We start from the raw sequence: 13,825 nt of genomic DNA on the forward strand, positions 1-13,825 counted from the left end.
CCTACGGAACCGATCGTAAAAGGTTTACGAGCGCTGCATTCCGAAAAATATTTCGGATAGTGACGTCATTATTCGGGTGACGTTTATTGGCTATAGGTTGTGCACGCGGCGTTTCTCGCTTTCGAAGGGTCATCTAGTTTTAAATGTGGTCTGTGGGAACATTGTTGCTTATGTATTGTCAGTGATCAGTGTCAGTAAAGATAATAGAATGTCTATATCAAATGTATGAGGGATTGCATCGCATTGCCATACACCGACACAAAAACGCGGATGACGAAGCACGGCGGTTCAGGTTTAGTCAGTAAAACTCTGACACTACCCATTTCCTCCCCCGAGGGAGTGTGTGTCCATGAGGATTCACACGCCTTACCAAAATGAAAAAAGGTCTATATGTTGTTACAGAAACTTTGTCATTGAATTTCGAAACCATAATTTGTAGCTAAAATCTTACACTGATTTGATCACTATCTCTTAACTAATAGAAGTTAATTTCAAATGTTCTTTTCTTGTAACAGCTTTTTTAATACCATTACACATACAGACAGTTTCAATTTCTACATGTGCCGTTAACGTTCCTTCAGTCCTTTATCGATACCCGTTATTTACGCAAGAGCGATTATAATGGACGGATTTTGTTGACTTTTTTATTGACTCGATACAGGGGTCAATAGATTTGGGATGATAGACAGTCGCGATTGTAAACTGTCACTATTGTTGTGTTATCAGAGGCATGGGTAACAAACCTTTTTGCATACATGATAAAAATGTTTATGATGATCTTTGAGCAAGAAAAAATCAGTAAATAGATATTCGTATTATTAAAATTATTATCCTTCAATGCTTAATGCAATACAAACACGTTTTCCTAACTATTAGTGATATGAAACTTTATAGGCAAATATAATGTAAGTTATAAATAGCAGGAGATAAAGATTATAAAAAATATTTCCTTCAAAAACTTAGTAAAAACTAATCAATAATTATGTTTCCGTTTTCCATTCAAATCAACTATTCTGCAAAAATACACAACAATTAGCATTCACAAATATACATTTATAATCCATACACAATATTCTATTATTTTTCCGCCATTACACGAGAGAGTATTATCAACAGTGCAATATGCGACCAAAAAGCAGCGAGCGCATAACAATCGCGGATCAATTACACTCTCCCTACCGTTTTGCGTCATAACATCTCAACGCGTACCATAACTGTCCGGCTGGTGATATCACAAGCTAGAAGTAAATGCAGAAGTTCCATTCATAGAATACTTTTGGAAGAAGTATGTACTTAATGGAATCATTTGTGTAGTGCACCTAACGTGTACGTCGTTTTCCGGAAGTCACCTTCACCTTACATGGTGATTTAATTCCATTTTCCAACCTCCGCGATAAACTTAAGCGCTACGCCTATGAATGCATAGAAATTGCATTAAATTGGCACTATATTTTGTACTATTTTAAGCATTTGCCAACACAATAATTGGAACGTTAGTTCGGGGCAGAACAACCCCGGGCCTGTCAAATCGTCCAATTCACTTATTCAAAGACTTTTTAACGTTTGACCTATAAAGGCGGACTTGATTCTTCATCTACATGTGAGTACACAATTTTCGGTCAAAAGAATTTTAGGTCTTTATTTTACCTGTGTATGAAGGATTGAAACGCATTGCTAAACACCAACACCAAAACGCGGATGAGGTAGCACGGCGGTTCAGATTTAGTCAGTAAGAGTCTGATACTACCCGTGTCCTCCCCCGAGGGAGTGGGTTTCCATGAGGATTCCCCACCATACCAAAAAGTCTGTATTATACCTTCTGTCAATTTCTGTCCAGTGTCCGTCGGTCAGATATTTACGAGATCGCGTCCGGACACTTTATGATTATGTTCTGATGCTGATTGAATGGCCGACACCCTTCGGTTCAGTAATTGTTAGGCATTATTGCTCTGATCGTGTTTTTGGTGTGTGCTTTTAGTATACAATGCGGTTGTACTGGATATATAAATATTTGTATATATATTGAAAGTACCTCATGTACTGATAATGATGACCTCCGTATGGATTCAGGCTATAAGCAATATTTTTTAGAGTAAGGGACCCTCAGTGTCTCATTCGCACTTGAACCATCGTTTTACCATCTCTAAAGATTAAATACATTTTGTTCTAAAAGGATAATCAAAACTATTCTTATTGCCCGTTCCAAAGTCTAACGCATATTATCATCGATTTTTATCCTCCTAAATATGACATAAAAATACTCTAAATACTCTATCCAATCTAGTATAACTTTATCCAATAGGTATTCCAAATAAATTCAAGCTCATACTCACATACAAAATATTAGTGCATTACCCTCCAGTGACGACCTAATACGTTATTCCAATATCGTAATATGTTATTTTCATGCTGAGCATAATGCATGCGACGGTAAAATACAACTATCTTAAACAAATGTGCTAAAAAGACAAACGTTTTGTTTGGTACCAGCGCCCCGGGACATATGATAATAGCTCTGCTTTGGAATCCCTTACCAAGGATTTCAAGATCTGTAAAAACTATTGTCACTTTTTTATAAGCGACTTTCTTATTACGAAAAGATTAGCTGTCATATTTACAAAAATGCTCATTTAGTCGTATAATGTCTTCTTTGTTACATAAAAAAAAACTCAAGAGTTAAACTTTAAGAGACCTCCGCCTATTCCAGTAAAAATGGATTCCCCCGAAAATCCTTTGATCCTTTCCAAATAAAAGTTTTCCACCATCGCGCATTCTGTCAAGATTTCTCAAAAAATTGAATATTCAACAAAATCGAATAGTATCGAAAACGTGCCATATTAGTGTCTGTCAATCAAAAAGAATTGACACAAGCAGTGCTGGTGTTGTTAAAAATGATATTTATTCGTTTGCTTTAAGTGACGTGATGTACTACATTATCAGATAAATTGTCTTACACTTATAAGAGATCAAATTGAAAATATGGATTCTCTCTTACTTCAACATCCAAAAAAAATGAAATCCTATTGGAAGAAACAATGGTAAGTACAATAATTTTTGACACCAATACCATTCAATCCAAACCAGATTCCATTTCAACTTACATATGTTATTTGAGTTGAAGACTTGTTCCCAAAACTCGATCGAATCTCCTTTTAATTCGAGCACCAATAGTAGGGTTACCACCTTTATAGAAGCAAGACTCTGGAGAATATTTAGAGTATAAACTTTATGTATTCCTTGGCAGTTTATGTTACACGGAACTCGTTTCAGTTTGAACAAGTTTCTTGTATTTTGGATGCTTGGAGGATATGCAGGAGTGACTCAGCGATATTTAGGTGTCTCTGTAGACACTTGCTTAATGCTAATTAATTTTGTGATAAGAATAAAAAGGTTGCATCTGGTACAGCTCGTTACAAAGTTGAACATATTAGGACAATAGATGGGTGTAACATATGTTATTATGATGAGGTTAAGTGTGGTTGCAAAAATTCGCGGAATCTTATGATCCGTATGATACTTTTATGATTTTTTTTATTGCTTGCGGCAGAAGACAAGTTAGTCGCACACTTGATAGTAAGCGTTAACCTCTGCTCATGGCCTTAGCATGGCCAGAACTAAGTATAACTAGAAAAAAAAACTTCAAGATAGTATCAGGATGTGTATAAACACATGGTCGACATTAATAAAGTAAGTAAACGAAGGATATTTTCAGTTGAGGACTTCATTAAGAGGATCTTAAACTTAAAAAATCCTACACAGTGACAGATTTCTGTCAGATTCCTCAATCACACAAGCAATCAATATTATCATATTGGTTTACTGTTTCATCGTCATCAGCTTATTCAGAAAGCCTTATTATTTTGCTAAACTGATTTATGGGCCGACATTTTCCATTCCAATTGACTTTCAATAATCCAGATTTTACACAAACTCGAAATATTTTGGGTTTCTAACTGAACTGATCGCAAAGTCGACTTAGCGAAGTTAGAAAATTAACAAGAAATTAATTATGTCTGTATTAAGTTCAAAGGATTATACTTTGGGGTTCAATTTAGTGTTATTAATTAGATTTGTTGGATTGGGCTCAATTGTTTCCTTGGTTGTAAAATAACTTATATCAAAATTTATTTCATCTTTTGGCCTATTGCTTTTTTTGGTTTAAGAAAGTGATTTATTTTGAAGACCAGAAAAAAAAGTAATAAAGTACACCTTTCAAGCTGTACTTTATTAATTTTTTTCTGCTTCTTTTAGGTAACAAAGGAAAGCATTCTTCTTCTTCTTCTTCTTAGTCGTTGCACTCTTGGCAGAGTGGTCGTGGTCGTCATTTCAAGGAAAGCATTAGATCTGTCCATTTCCAGAGTATTGTAAACTCTGCAAACAGACGATGACAAAAATGCATTTTATGTCTTAGAAATATTGTTGAACCATCTCAATCTATTAAAAATCTCGATACCGATCCAATGAGTAATTCAAAAGCTATCTTAATCGTAAACTTCGTCTTTACGTCCAAAGTCAAATACCAAAAATTACAACTGGACCTCAAAAACAATACTACACCAGGATCCAAATCGTTAATCAAGGGCATATAATCCGGGGCTAATTAAAACGCGTGCACCACATACCATCCCCAGGGAACATACCCTATCTAAATAATTACTAGTACGCAAGACCGGATTATTTAAACCCTTCAACTTCCCAATTAATTTCACTTGATTTAAGCTATGTTCGTTAATGATACTGTGTTTTGTTTTCTTTATTTTGTGTTAAAGGGTTGAGATAGAAAGGTTACAGACAATTGAGTCAGTTGAGTTGAATGAAACTTTACCACAATATAGCTTATACATCAGAATAACACATAGGCTACAATTTTTGAGGTTTCTAATGTGAGGTCGTAAAAAAACACATTTTTTGCACTTACATTGCAAACGCTGACTGAATCCTACAAGATAGATAGAAGGCAGATAGATAGATAGAAGGCAGGTATAAATTATAACTTATATCTTCTAACCACGCGGACGAAGTCGCGGGCAACAGCTAGTTTATTAATAATTATGCCTGTAAATGTCCTAAAGCTGGGCAGAAATTTCTTTAAGTATGTGAAGTATTAAGAGGTGTGGAGGTTTCCGTAAATTGTTATCTTGATTTGAACTTATCCAATATTTTACACAATTTAAACAGGAAAGGTATATTACCTATACTAAAACTAATGCCACAAAGGTTCTCTTAAACAATACCGAACCAATATTGCCAAAACTAAATTGAAAACAGTCCGCGCCATAAAACGTCACAACCTCACAAGAAATCCAAACCGTTCAAAGGCCAGTCCACTTCAAGAGCAGTCGGGCCTCATGCAAAAGGCCAAATCCAATTCAAAAAGCCACAAGTGAGGCCAAAGTGAGTACCGAGTGAGATTGGTTTTGACGCTCCAACGCCCGGACGCAGGCTTGATCATGTTGGTCCGAGCGGTTAAAAGGACATGGGAAATGGTGCAAAGACTATTATGCAGATGGGGACAGAGTTGATGTGGATTTTGTGATATTTGATCGGTGAGAGATGTTTATAGAGACCTCTATCTTCATGGCATCGCGGTCGTATGGATGCTGGCTACTCATCATCATCATGGGCTTATCCCTTTCCCAAAAACGTTAAGGTTGCGATGTTGCCTACTATTCCATGGTTACGTATGTGTATTGACTATTCTTATGAATTTTGCTGTCTTAATTTTTGGATTCTCATCTTTTCAGTTTGCGTTTCCAAAAACCAAAAACAGAAACAGAAAATTACATTATAATGAAAATACTGTAATGCGCAGCACTGACATTTTGCATTTACTACAATAATTTCGATGCTTTTTAGGTTAGGTTTATGCTTGTTAGGTTTTCTTTATTGTTATTAGTCCAGCAAGTATTTTAATATTTATAATAAAACTCAAAGGTTAAAATAATATACCTCTTTAAAATCTCATCTGCAGCCTACTCTTTGTCCATCAAACGCGGTAAGGTCTCGACCCATTCCGTGCGCTTTGTGAATCAGTAATGTATGCAGGGGTCGGGCTTGTTTGTCAACCGTATTCAAGTGATGTGTCAGAAACTATTGTCGTTCATTATCACTAAGTACTTGTTGAATAGATCGATGGTGATGATGGAGGTCCACTTGACAGTCATTGTGCGAGCTTGACGAGTTGGATGAGCTGGTCTGTTTTACTAATCGAATAGGTTAAAAGAGTAAAGATTTATAAATGTTTGGATTCACTTGTGGATCAACTTGGATTTGGTATTTAGACTTTGTTTTTGATGATTATATTCTGTTATCATAAATCCATTTTATAATAGCTTTATTGTGTACATCTCCGTCCTTTTTATTTTACTTTTAAGTTTAAAGATAAATTAAATTTAAATAGAATTGGGTGTCTTGGCGTATGTGACTTGATTTCTTGTGAAACCCCCGAGACTTAAAGTAGGAGATGTATTTAAAAAGGAACAAAAGCAGTCATGGTGTCCTCGGATTTTCTCACAACCAATCATTTTCTGCGTGCGAAATACAGATATTTGGAAGAGGATATCCCTCTTCCAAATATCTGTATTTTTCGCAATACCGTATCGTTACCCCACGTATTCGATGGTCTATACAAAGGTAGTATTATACTGAAATATAGTCCTACATAATGTAGTTTACTAACTCCATCAAATCAACCTATATCCGATACATTAAGATGAATGTTCCCATACATCTTCTGTTTGATTGATGTTCCAATAGAATTGTATGCAAATTACAAGTTACGCCCCTTGCTGAAGTGGTCACAAGTGTCGGCATGATTTAGGAACTTAGAGAGGTGCTGTACAAGATGTTAGGCACATGTATGGAGGGAGGTTTGAGGTAGATGTGGAGTTTTGTAGGTCTGAAGAAGAGGAATTGAATTTGAAGATATATTTTTTTTTCAATATCTGTGTAAAATAGTAAGGGGTCATTTGTTTTTAAGTGATTTGAGAATACCTTGTCACTATTTGACACTGCTATTTTAATTAAAAAATGATAATATTTTTTCATCAGTTTTTGGAGGGTCAAGCTGCGAAAAAAAAACGATGAACTAGTTGCACATATACTCACATGCTCTCAACTTCGATCGTTACAACCACCATACCTTCAAACACTTGAGTTATCCTTAAACATTCTCGATCAATCATGCGGGAAACCTTTTCGATTGATATTTATTCCTTCTCCCCGTCAAGACTACTTGATTTCCCATTAACGTTCAATACAAACAGAAAAAAATCTAAGAGTCCTTCAGATAATGCAATTTGCATGGCTTAAGATGCTTCATGCTTCATAAGACCAGAGGGCTTGCTACCATCTCTTAAAGCTGTTGTGGGAAAGAGACAGTATAATACACTTCTTATAGCAGTGTCCCTTTCTCACCTGTCTTACTTTAATAGGTGAGGGCCTGTCCTCTGCTTTTTATTTAAGAGGTTTTCAAGTATGCGGGTAGTGTGTTGAACGTTGGATAGAGAATTTGCATAATTTTTTTTGAAGGATGTTGGAGGATTTAAAATTTAGGTTAAGTTGGTATTATCGTTACGTTATTGTTAAAGTATGCTGGTGTCTTAATGGTTTATGAAGGTGGCTGTTTAGTTTTAGGATTGGTAACGATTCTTCTTAATTTAATTACTTTTTGGATTTTGAGACTATGATCACTGAGCTTGTTTCCAGGTTAGTCAGATAGGAAATGTCAGCTAAAAAGTGCTTTGGGAGTGTGTGACAAATGAACGTTTATCAATGACTAATTGTTGCCAGCTGGCGTCAAAGCTGGCTACGCAACCTGCAAATCGGTAAATAACCCACGTAGAGCACAAAATCAGGATAAAAACTATCCTATGTGTGAAGCCAAGTAATAAACTCTGTGTACCAAGTATCGTCTAAATCCACTCAGTGGATTTTCGTGATAGAGTTACAAACATCCATACATATTTACAAACTTTCGCGTTTACAATGTTAGAAGGATAAACTCATATATTTTGTTATAAATACACAATTCCACTAAGGAAACAACTCGTTATATTTATATTCTCATAAGATCTGTTTGACTATCTGTGTTTCATTCTGTGTTTTTCTTTCTGATGTGAAGCATCTGAGTGGTGGAATATTTTCGTTAGATATTGCTATTAGTTTTCGATATCATTGTTTTTTGGTTAATTTAAACGTTCTTTTGAGTTTGCTTTTATATAATTTCTTCCAACGATATTAACGAATATATTGTTAGTAATATCAATCAGTTGTAATAATCCGATTGTTACGAAATAAGAAATTTCATTTCTATTAGTATGGGTCTACCGTAATGATATCCCATATTCTTAAATAAAAATATTTATTGCTACGTATAATCCAATTACAGCCCGGTACTGTCATAGTGACATACCAGATATTTCATCTCAAAATATATTAAAAGTGGGTGTTTATTTCACCACATGTACGAAACACAAAAAGCGACATCACCCAATATTTGGTGTCAAATAAATTTTAAAATTACACACAGTACATAGATTCCGGAATGTATGTTCAGGACAATACCAAAGGGTGCCAATCCATTGTACCGATTCAATTTGTAACGTAAAGCTTAAAATTTTAAAAGGGTTCGTTGGCACAACACTAGTTCCTTTCAACCCTATCGACATATTGTCGATACGAGTCACAAAAGAAATAACATTAAATTGACATACCATTAAAAAATATTACTCAAAAAATTCAATGAACAAATCACGCGGAAGATATAAGCACAAATGTGACAACCCTGGTGACGTCATAAAAATACAATTTATACGACGCGCGAACCCTAATGAATAATTAAGAAAATCGATAGTGATGCTCATTAGCATAATTTCAAATTTTATTCGATTTTTATTCCAATTGATTGATCGATGTCGTAAAATTTTTATGAAAAGTAAATGACGCAGTAATGTTGACGCTTTTTTGCATAAATAAAAGCATGACACACGATTTTATAGAAAAATATGCTAATTATTATAAACATTAATTTGTAACGGTTGATTTATTAATAGGTTGCGTAATTTGCATAATCATGCTAGTAAAGGATGCGTCGTTTGTCAAAAGAATGGACTTTTAGTAGTTTTTTGATGTATCGATCGTAAACGCTAAATATATTATTATCGTTAAGTATAATGGCTCTATTTAACTAAAGTTGTAAAAAAGTGAACATCTGCGGTTGTAAAACATATCAATTTAAATCCTCACATCCTTACATATAAAATATAATTGTCTATAAAAATTACTGAATAACGGTTTAGATTTTATGATGAAGATTTAATAAAAATACACAATTAATTTCTGGGATGAAGTTTTCAAGTTCAATTTTTAATTTCTTGTAATTTAGGATTATTTAAATTTTAAATATGCTAAATGGTTGCTTTGAATACATGCTCTATAAAATATGAAAAACCAGTTAATAAAAAATGTGTGTAAAGCATTTATCAAAAGGTTTTTTTTTCGAAACTAACAAAGAAAATTAGAAAATATTTATGTAGAACATCATTTTTTAGTAAGACTTAAATCATTCCCACGCTAGTAAAACACCAGCTAACTTTACAAAGGGTTAATTTAAAGAGACAGTTTTAAAATCGCGTCAAAATTTGTCACGGTAGGTACTGCACTTTGATATTGCGTCAAATCTGAGTGACAATTGACGTGTGTGTCAAATCGCGTCTCGTGCGAAAGTTGTGCCAACAATGCCTTGATAAGTGAAAATAATTGTGGCACTCTTTAATTCCGGTTGCGTCAATTTCATTCGCGAAATCAAATTAATTTGTTAATTAAATTTTCATGTTTGTTTGTATGGGTTTTGGTTTTCTTGTTTGTTTAGTATTTAGAAAATACTAGCTGTTCCTCGCGACTTCGTCCCCGTGGGTAGAAGATATAAGTTATGATTTATACCTGCCCTGTTTTGTTCACATTTTCCATTGTATCTTCGCTCCTATTGGTCGCAGCGTGATGGTTTATAGCCTAAAGCCTTTCTCGATGAATGGTCTATTCAACACAAAAATATTTTTTCAATTTGGACCAGTAGTTCCTGAGATTAGCGCGTTCAAACAAACAAACAAACAAACTCTTCAGCTTATATTAGTAAATAATATATAGATTTTATTCTTTTCAACATTGGTAAAAAAAAAACATAATATATATGTTATTAATATCTTTTAAAAAGCTATCGCTAAAGTGTGTGAAGAACAAGCCTTTTTTTGTAATTATAATAGGAAAAAAAACATATTATGTATAATCATATTTTGTTCATTTGTTCTGTGTCTGGGTGTGATTTATCATTATTATATATGTATTTAGAAATATATAAGTATGTTTATCAGTTGTCTAGTACTCATAATACAAGCTTTGCTTAGTTTGAGACTTGATGGCGTTGTGTGAAAGTTGTGGAATATTATATTATATTAAATCAAATGGAAGAATGTTTGGTATAACAAAATGGTAAAAAAATAGAAATTACTTATTAAACCTAAAAAAAATTACGCTCTACCTAATAACATTTCGTCTTTAACTTATCAACACGACTTGCATATTTTAACACAATGTAAGAAATAAATCCTTCAAAGAAATAATAATCCCGTACCAATTAGTCTGGTGATATTAAACAAGGAGTCGTAAAAAGCAAGCCGACCTCTTTACTACCGATGTAAGCGAAGAAAGGGTTTTATCGTTGTTTTGTAGACGAATAAAGATGGCGTTAAATAATTTGATTATGTATGACAGAGCTTTGTTTATTAATATTTTGATGGGTTTTAATTTTCTTGATGTGATGCGCTGTTTATGTGTTGAGTTTTGTAATTTAATTTCAACATTGAAAGCCGATTTTTGTCTGTAAACTATTTTGTTATTCGTTTATTTTTCTTGTCATTTATTAATACTGCGCCGTTCTTGATAAATCTTCTATTAATTTAGTATGTAAAATGTTAATCCCAGAAAAGCTGAATGTAAAACATCACATGAATGGGTTTCTTACACATAATAAAAGCGGTAACAGGGTTTGTTTATTTTTATATGTTTAATAAGATTCTTTTACATAGAGTACCTAAAAACTGATGCACTAAGAATAGTAACCAGTTACAACCCGTAGTACATGAGTCTGTCTAACATTCATTTTCCTCGAAGGTTAAACAATTAATCTCTCCGTACAAATATTTGCGCTACAATTTCATTAGCTTGCAACAGCTAACAACAGATGGCGCTGAGATCGTAACTTCTATTTATTTTGTTTTATTGGGCCACTGGGCTGCTGTTACTTCGTACTCAGTTTGTATCTTACTGTAGGTTACCTGTTTTACTGTATTTGTGGAGAAATTAATAGAAACAGTTCTTCTAAAAAAAGGAGCTGTTAAGAAAGTGTGACAATACCTTTTTTAAATATAGGTAGGTAGGTATCGATAAAATACTGGTCATGATTGTTTTTCATGAGAGTTTTTAAATTAATTATTTAGAGATAACGAGTAAAAAATAGTGGCTAGGTTAATCTCGGTTTCATCACAAACTTAAAATAAAAATACAACAACCTGCAAGTATTTATGATGAAACAAAATAAATTACAAAGTTAAAGAAAAACAGACGACACTTTCAGTATTCCAAAGCAATAATTAAAATCACAAAATCTTCAATTTCTCCTAATAACACCAAAACTCAAAAAAATAACATCAAAAGATAAAAAAAAGATAAATATAATAAAATTAATTGGGTATTTGTCAAACGACACACTGACACACCGTACTGATTGGACAGATAGCGACCCCAAAAAATTGCGTGAAATTATTATCTTACGTTTCATCGTAGGCAATAATTACAGCAATTTGTCGCCCTCGGTAACGAAAAAAGGATCTAAAAAAGGTCTATTAATTTTATTTTTATTTAATTTATTTTGTATTTTTTATTTTTGGAGAAATTGTTATTTGGGTTTGAAAGTTGATGTTTTTGATGAAAAAATGAGGATTTGATAAATTATTTTATTTTACTATTACAAAGTACACTACTAGAAAATCAGAATCGTATTTTGGGGTATAGTCTATCTAATATCTTTTTTTAATATATATTTTTTAGTTAACGTGTGTCCAATGAACTCTTTCCGTTATTGATTGGATTTTTTGATATTATTTCGATTTTATTACCATTTCGAGATATTTTAAAGACAAAAAATCTAATCTAAAGCTTCCTCAAAATGACGCTTTTTTTTCAATAGCCACATTTTTTTTAAGCATGTAACATTCTAGGTTATTATAATTGTCAGTGATCCTTAGTAAGCTTCACATATTTCATCAAATCTCAAAAAACTTGACATTTTTTTTTACTTTTACACCTATTACCTTATAGTTAACACTAACAAGTGTTACAATAATTAGCAGATAACGTGACAAACGTCGCCGCGTTGCGTTACGTGTTTCGTAGTTAATTTATTTAACTGGACGCATATGGCGCGGTTTTTTATGCTAATCGTTTTGTTATGTGGCCATTATTTTTGGAGTTATGTTAACTGTTGGCAAGATTCTTGTGATTGTAATATTCATATTCGATTTAGAACGATTTTTTTAAGATATATATAGGATAATATGTTTTGAGGCAATAAATATCTTTAAAATATTTTCAGAGCTAACAGTTTCAATAACATTCAGTAGTGTTTTTATTATATGATTGAAAGTTGCACCAAGTCGAATAATTCTAATAATATGGTAAGTAATTTTAAATTTATTCTAGAATACATTTAAAATTACAACTAAGTAACTAAAATTAAACTAGTTTGTAAATAACTGTCTAAATTCGGAAATCGTCATAGTTGTGTTAAGAAAAGGTTGAGGAGACAAATTCACTTTTGAATTTACATTTCAATTATTTGGACAAGATTATTGCTTCGAAGTCCATCGTCTATCGAAAGCGTACAAGCCATTACCAGGATTACCAGGATTAAGAGAACACATGACTATAACCTACAAAGACGAACAGTAATTACTATTATTACTTTCCATAACACTAAACATTTAGCTGTGACGTAATCAAATTACGTCACTGGCCGCTACGGCTTAACCCATTAGCTCCTTGCATGGGGTTCCAATTTGCACGGGGACAAATTGGATTAGATCGCTCTTTGACGGGTTATCAACGCATTCATGGGAAGATTTTACTCTTTGTGAACTGGTATTGGGACCTGGTAGTCTTTCTGCCGATCTTTTTCAAGGACACTTTGTTTTAGGTTGCCTTAAGTATCATGATTAGGTACTCTGATATTGTGAAGGCATAATATATTGAATAATTTTTGGGCTACGACGGCGTTCGCAAAACACCAGCCAGTTGCACGGGATATATTATAGTACACGCGCGTGTGCCACAACACTGATTTCCTCTCTGTTCCATTGATCAAACGCAGGGGTCAGGAACCAAATTTTACCTGTGATATTTATTTCTAAAACGCACACAATATTCATGAAGTCGGTGCGAGCCTTGGGATCGAACTTGAGACCTTTGAGGTGGCAGTCCTGTGATCTTACCACCAACACCAGTGCTTCAGCATTCCAAGTATACAAAACATGAGTTGACATTTGTGATTGGTTTTGCGAATTCTGCTGTTGGCTATTCATTCATTGTTATTATTACACAAATTACAATATACAGAAGGACTGCTACCCGAAAGCTTATTAGACTTACCTATTTCGACAATCGCTTAAAACTCATTTCAGATTTGATAATACATTTTCCGAAATCGATACATCATTAGGGCACGTTCACACCGTCGCGTAACAATGACATAAACTCAAGCGAACACGCTTCC

The sequence above is a fragment of the Trichoplusia ni genome, chromosome 12 (genome assembly GCF_003590095.1).
Source record: "Trichoplusia ni isolate ovarian cell line Hi5 chromosome 12, tn1, whole genome shotgun sequence".
Classification (NCBI taxonomy): Eukaryota; Metazoa; Arthropoda; class Insecta; order Lepidoptera; family Noctuidae; genus Trichoplusia; species Trichoplusia ni.